The following is a 7796-nucleotide window of genomic DNA, read 5'->3' on the forward strand; positions in this document are numbered from 1 at the left end:
AGCATTTAAATATAGAAAAGAATATATTGGCAGCAATATTAATATTCCGACTGGATACTTATTAATGGGATGGATCAAGGTATGATTGTTTATTCTTATTCTTTGTTTGTGGAAGCAATATAGACTGTTTCTCCTCAGATTTAACTCATGGGAACTCCGATATTGTGTTATGAAGGTTGGCATTGTTTGGTGTGATATTGGAATATGTCCAAGGTCTGGATGATGCTTAAGCTATCAACCGAATTCATGAAATTGACGAAGGGAATCCATGTCAGATCCCGGTTGGATCACCCGTAAGTGGTATGAAATTGACTGGAAGTGTACTAAGGTTATCAGTTTAGATGTGTTGTTAGTCGCGAAAATGTAAGAAACTTATATTGTGTTCCCTTTTTGTAACCATTTCATTTGTTGTCTCTTTTTAAAGCTAATGCTAAATCGAATGTAGACGATGAATTGCATGGGGTCAAGTAATGGGTACTCAGCCAGTGAGGGTCGTCTTTAAAACACTTAAAAAGAAGGATGATTCTAAACAGACCGAGAAACTAGACTACACCAAAACAATATCTCACTTTATGTCTCACAAATTTTTTTGTATGGTCCCGGTAGGCACCGCGGAGGATAGCAGGGGGTCCCATTTCTTGGGTTTGTTGTGTCTAGCGATTTCCGTGTGGTTTCTTTCACACGGTTCACCAAGAATTTTTGTAAAATGAAACACAGATGGAAATCTACATCAAGGTGTTACTTTCTTGATCATCAATACGAAACTCTGGTCAAAGTAAAGAGTTTTATTGAAATGCAAAATTATTCTTTAGAGTTACTGTATAGTTACTGTATATAAAGGATGACAAACCTATCGTATGAAATGGGATTTCACAAGAATCTAACCCAGTTATACACTTTGAGCATGACATGAACCTAGCAGTTGGCACCTCGACAAACGTATCAGATCAGTTTGAAGGGGAGATGATTGGGATATCAATGTCAGCTGTAGTTAAACTCTTTGTAAATCCTTGGCTCTTTGTGTATGTGTAATCTTCAAGAAGTCTTCTTAGTTTGTTGCCCAATCATTACAATTTATCCACGATTAAAATATAACGCCTTGGATATGGTTCTTAAATATTTGCAATGTTGCATTTGCTATTTTGATTTTCTCCAAATCTAGACAATTTTTTCGGAGTGCTATATTTTGTGTTAAAAAATAGTCTTATAAGGTGTGCACCTTAAATAGAAAATTAGATGTATCCCAAAACCTCAAACTGAATTTGTTGGAAATTATTTATTTTTTAAATCGATTCTTTACAGAAAACAAAAAAACATTAGTGTTTCCGTTGCTTTTTAAAATAGTATTTTCAAAAATAAAATAATAATGGAATTGTTAAATAATATCTTGAAAAGAAAATAGTAAGTCACCTCGACTGAAACAATACCTTCAGCTAAAACGCGGGTTTAGTGATGGGTCAAACCGCACCCAACATATTACCCCTTTTCCTACATGGTGTTTGATATAATTTTAACCGGTTTTTCGAAGTGAAATTTCAAACTTCAAACTCACTGAATATCAATCGAATGTTTGAAATTTCTTTCATTTTTTAAAATAAAAAATGATGAAATGTTGTCAGGTGAAAAAAGAAAATTTGACAAAGAAAGTAATTTAAATTTGCAGAGAGATGATCTATAACGATCTGGCTTAGGGGAGGAAACATATTTTCTTGACAGGAGGCTGAAATGCTCTTATGCTCAAAACTTTCACAATGGTTAACGCGTTTTGGCTCACTTAGTTATTCATTATGATACATTTTTCTTCACTTTTAATTTTCAAAGGTAACAATTTTAATTTCCGCCTTCTTCGTTATAACGAAAACCACGCCAATTTAGATTTAAGGAATATGCAGCGACATAAAAATTTGTGGTGTTTATTATTTATATTTAGATAAATCTTAAATTAAATAAGGGTGTAAACCATATTTACCGATATCACCGGGAAAAAAATAATCCCTTGATTATGATTATATAAAAAATTGTTGATAAAACACCGAATAAGCTAGCAAGTCCACATTCTAGCAACGAACAACATTAATAATCCAAAACCCGTGCCGTTACGGCATGGGTCATACCCTAGTCTACAAAATGATGGAATCTGTCAGCATTCTATTTGTAATTTTCGATATGAATTTTGTCGCACTATGACAATCTAAACAAACCCTAAGATTCTTAATGATCCTAATTTCGGTCCCCGGTTCAGAACTAATAAGTCCAAATGCGTATGAGATCTGTCCCCTGACGTAAAAACATGTACCGTCCCACCAACCTCAATTAATGTGCAACCTGGTATCTTTTTTAAGTTTTTTCTTTCTTGCAATCTCTCGTACTTTTGCAGCTTCTTGGTAGCTTTGATCAGTGGAGTATATATTGGAGAGAAGAACAAGATGCCCTATATTTCCTGGATCCAATTCAAACAGTTTATCAGAAGCAACTATAGCCAGGTTTTTATTATTATGAGTCATACAAGCACCTAATAATGCACCCCAAACACCTGGACCTGGTTCAACAGGCATTTGCTTTATAAATTCTAGGGCCTGTTCTAGCTTCCCAGCTCTTCCATGGAGGTCTACCATACAAGCATAATGCTCTTGTCCTGGCTCAATACTGTCATCTGTTTCCATGAATCTGAATATTCTATCTCCTTCACTTATCAAACCAGAATGGCAGCACGAATACAGAAGTGAAAGGAATGTCACTCCAGTAGGAGAAATACCAGTATTTAGCATCTCTGCAAAAAGGTTCAATGCTTTATCCCCTTTTCCATGGAGGCCATAACCAGAAATCATGGCATTCCAAGAAACCACATTCTTTTCCTTCATGTTCTCAAATAAGCTATTAGCCTCCTCTTTGATTACTAACTCATGGATCCATTTTCCAAGAGTAATAGCTCCAAGTTGAGCACAAGCAGAGAGAATACTGGTCAGTGTTACTAGATTTGGCCTAATTTCCAATATCTGCATATGTTTGAAAAGGTTGATGGCAGAATCTGTGAAACCATTTTGAGTGTACCCAGATATCATTGAGTTCCAAGTTGCCAAGCTTTTATTTGGAGCTTCCGTCGAAAAGTTTCCTCGCAGATCCAATCTCATTTAGTCTACTATATACAGTGATTAAAGCAGTAGAAACTGAAGAATTTAAATCGACTCCAAACTTGATTGACAATCCATGAACGGATTTACATAAACAAAGATGCCCGAATGGAGAGAATACAGGAAGCACACCCACAATGGTACTAGAATCAGCTTTAAATCCAGAACCAATGAAATCCTTGAATAACTTCACTGAAAACCCAGCCTCACCATTACAAGAGTACCCAGAAATGATAGCATTCCAAGAAACCAAATCTGGTTCGTTAATCTGTTCAAAGACGAACTTACAAGTTAAAATGCCCCCACATCTAGAATACAACGAAACTAAACCAGTTAGAACGTAAACATGGGTAAAAAATCCTGTCTTTATCGCAAGACAATGTACATACTTCCCTGTTCTCATGTCTTGCAATTCAGCTGCTGCAGGAAGTACAGCAGCTAAAGTAGTAGACTCGAAACGGGTACCACTCAAAAGCATACACTCAAAAACCTTAATTGATTCACTAAAACAACAATTCCTAACTAACCCAGATATCAAAGTGTTCCAAGAAACCGTATCTGGGTTAGTAATTTTATCGAATGCTTTTCGTGCTTTGTGAACTTGATTAAATTTGAGATAAAAGTCAGTAACAGAAGAACCCACAAAAGGATCTGATTGAAACCCATCAATTATAGAGTGGAAGTGAATCCAGTAACCAATTTCAGGAGATTCCAAATAAGACGAAGACGATATTAGAAGCGCGTAAGTAAAATTATCTGGCTTCAGAGAGGTTTTCTTGCGAAGGTGAGAGTAGAGAGAGAAAGAAGAAGAGTGATGATTGTTGTGAGAGGAACTGCGAATAATTACATTAAAGAGGAAGATGTCAGGTTTGGAGAATGAAGAGAAGAGATTGTAAGCCTGATTGATTAAACCAAAATCTGAGAGTTTTTGAGTTAGTTTTGTTATTGTTATAAGGTCGTTACTGAAACCATTGCGAATGATTTGAGTGTGGGTTTGACTAAGATGTTCATTAGTTATAGATTTCGAAATCAAATTTAAGAAAAAATCACGTCTATTTGATGATTGAGTTACCGATCCGGGGATTCTTCTGCAAATCATCAGTTTTTAGAGAAAGAGGAATTTGGCGAGGAGTATTCACATTCAGTTTATTGCGAGGTAGAAGAAATGAGTTGGTTTACTGAGACTGCGATAGTGCATATTCACTGGTTTAGACACTCTAAATTCAACATTTGAAAACACCATTCCAGGTGACCCGGACTCTCTCCCGGTTTAAGTTACAACAACACACTTTTGTAAGAAATATGATCCATCCTCTTCAACCATATATATCTAATCCTGACGGGGGTCTGCCACAGACAGATTGCAAATTTTGTTCAGAATCTTGCTTATTATTGTCCTGGAGGAAATATTAAACCCCAGCAACCTATGAATTCTTTTTGGAATCTCATAAAATTCTAATATTGTAGCTGGAAGCCAACGTTTAATTTGGAGATGCTATACACGCATGCCTTAGTTGCTTGTCCCGTGGTTAATGTTAGATTTAACTCTTCCAAATTTCTCTATCCATAAATGGTTGAGTTTTTGGTTAGCTACATGTCAATTTTCTCTGGACAATACCTCTGATTGTTTTACCACTATTCTTGTACAGACTATTTTACAAACACTTGCTGGTCAGACATGACAGTATCTCCAGAAACAATATCCAGCGAGCGACATCTGTGTTCCTACAATAAAGTCATGCACCACCACAATCATATGTTGATTGATCTCTACTTCACTAGGGATACCATAATTGTCACTAACATAACAAAGCTCATAATGAAAAGTTAGGGATAAGAATAAGCATTGAATCTTTTGTGGTAGGAAGTCTAACTCGACTCTTTTTTTTTTTAGGAAAAACTTAGGCCTAGACAGGCACCTAAGTTGACTGGATATCATTACTGGTGGCATTGGCATGAGGAGGAATCCTCAGCCTGTCACTATTGTTTTTACAGAAATTTGCTAAGTTAAAAGCATCCATGTTTTCAGAACGTTGGATGATATTAAGATTCAAAAGAACAAAAGAGACTGGGTTGATTAAGTTATGCCCATTGTCTGCATTGGCGTTGTTGTTTGATTCTTCATGATGCTTTAGTTGAAACCTCCCTTGCACAACTTGATGATATAAAGACTTGAACCGAATTAAGACCTCCATTGATTCAGCGGATATTTGAATGCTTGTATGCTGCCATTCTTTAGCCCAATGGAAAGCTAGGTCTGCTTCTCCTGTTGCTCCCCAAGGTCCTGAGTATCCTGGATATCCTCTACTTCCAATGAGTCTCCCTGCAAAATCAGTCAAAATTAGAGCAGTATAAAATAGATTATTCTCAGAATCTTGTAAGATACATATGTTAATTATATTCCCAAAATCTGAGGATAAGTTTTTATCATATGGAGTAATGTCCTGAGTCATAGAGAGATCAGTTTCCTCAGGAAGCAAAGTAAAGTCATTCATGATATGTGACTGTAAGTAATGTAGTCTGTTGCACATATGCTGCCTGATGCGCATAGCAGTTATTTTCGCATTAGGAAGAATTTTCCTGAAGATTAGATCACATCTGGCTTTCCAGATGTACCAAAAGCTTGTGGCAAAGATGTTTCTTTCATTGCTTGGCATTCCAGTTAAGAACCAGGAATTTAACCAATCAATGAAGATGGTGTTATGGTCAAAATAAGAATGAGAGTGACCAATTATCTCCTGCCAGACTTGAGTAGCTGCAAGGAAGTTTAAGAACATGTGTGACAAGGTTTCCTTTTCCTCACTATTGCAAACAGTACATATGGGATTGATGTAATGAAGGATGCTAGATGTTTTTGCATTGGTGGGTAGTATTCCATGAGCACACTTCCAGATGAAGATTTTGATAACTGGGGCCACCTCCAAATGGCTTCCCAATTTCCTGTCAGAGTATCATTTTTGTAAAGATGGTGAACTTTTTTTTCGGATAGAGAGATTTGACAGAGAAGTCTTCTTTATCAGTAAGGTTCCAAAGGATTCTGTCTTCTTCACTTGGATGGGTTTGCAGGCTTAGGATCGAGGTAGCTTCAGTGTTGTTAAAAATTGAATAAATCTGAGCAGCATTCCAGTTTCCATCTGGTTTGACGAGAGATTCCACTTTCTCTAAATGTTGGGGACAGTTAGTTGGCTTTTGCAGAGTAGAGAGAGAATTTGGGATCCAAATGTCATCCCATATGTTGATAGTTCTGCCATTGCCAATTCTCCAGGAACAGTGTTGTTGTATATTGTTTATGCCTTCAAGAATACCTTTCCATACCCAGGAGTCACCATCCTTAGCTTTAGTATCCATATTAAGAACATTTCTGCCTATTAGGTGCTTGGCATCCATAAGTTTATACCATAGAGAGTTTTTGTCTTGTTCCAGCCTCCATCCTATTTTTGTTATCATAGAGCTGTTGAAGAGGTCCAGATTCATAAATCCTAGCCCCTCCAATTCTTTTGGCTTGCATACTGATGTCCAGGCTTTTAGATAATAACCAGTTGGATTTTCAATGTTTTTTCCCCAAAAGAAATCTCTTTGTAGTTTATCCAAGTCTTTGCAAGTTTTCTTTGGTATCTTAAAGCAGTTTATTTGATAGATGCAGGTTGATGAAGTTACAGTTTTGACGAGAACTTCCCTTCCTGCTGGATTAAGAGGTCTATTTTTCCAACATGTTAGTCTTATCTTCATCTTATCAACTCAATTTTGCTTCTGTGGGTGAAGAGAAGGGATCCTAGATATCTGTCATCCAAATTCAGCGCTTGAACTCCCATAGTGTTGCTTATTTGGGGCATAAGGCTTGGTTCAGTGTTTTTGCTGAAGATGACCCCAGATTTGTTGAAATTTATGAGCTGCCCAGAGGTGTTACCAAAACTTTGGAGAATATTTATTAAATTTTGTGCTTCATTCAAATTAGCCTTGCAGAATATCATGCATTCATCTGCAAAAAGGAGATGGTTGATGGAGGGAGCTTCTTTGCATATCTTGATTCCTGTGATAGCTTATGTCTCCTCAGCATGAAGAAGGATTCTTGAGAGGGATTCCATGCAGAAGAGAAATAAGTAAGGGGATAGGGGATCTCCTTGTCTAAGTCCTCTGGAAGGTTTAAAGAACTTGTCTGGAGATCTATTAATGAGAACTGCAGAAGTAGTGGTGGATATGCATTGGAATTTTTTTTTGCACCATTGAGCATCAAATCCCATTTTCTTCATGATTGTTATTAGAAAACTCCAGTCCCCTCTATCAAAAGCTTTTGCCATATCAATTTTGATACCCATAGTTCCTTTATTTCTTTTTTTGACCTCTTTTAGATCTCATATTATGAATTATCTCATGAGTTATATCAATATTGCCAGAGATTTTTCTTCCAGGAATGAAGGCAGATTGGTAGGGGATAGAAGGGGTTTCATTCTTTGGGCTAGAAGTTTTGATATAATTTTGTAGGTGGTGTTACAAAGATTTATAGACCTGAAATGGCTTAGGGAGGTGGGGTTATCAGTTTTAGGGATAAGGGATATGAAGGTGGAATTCATTTCTTTGAGCATAAAGCCAGAAGAGAAGAATTTTTGTACCATGTTGACAATGTCAGGTCCTATGATGTCCCAATTGGCTTTGAAGAAGTTTGGG

General features: G+C 36.7%; 1 pseudogene; it reads right to left on the minus strand.

Moving 5' to 3' along the window:
- Positions 1 to 2055: 2055 nt before the first annotated feature.
- LOC113301576 lies at positions 2056 to 4321 on the minus strand (annotated as a pseudogene).
- Between the last annotated feature and the right edge of the window lie 3475 nt (positions 4322 to 7796).

Source organism: Papaver somniferum, chromosome 8 (genome assembly GCF_003573695.1).
Source record: "Papaver somniferum cultivar HN1 chromosome 8, ASM357369v1, whole genome shotgun sequence".
NCBI lineage: Eukaryota > Viridiplantae > Streptophyta > Magnoliopsida > Ranunculales > Papaveraceae > Papaver > Papaver somniferum.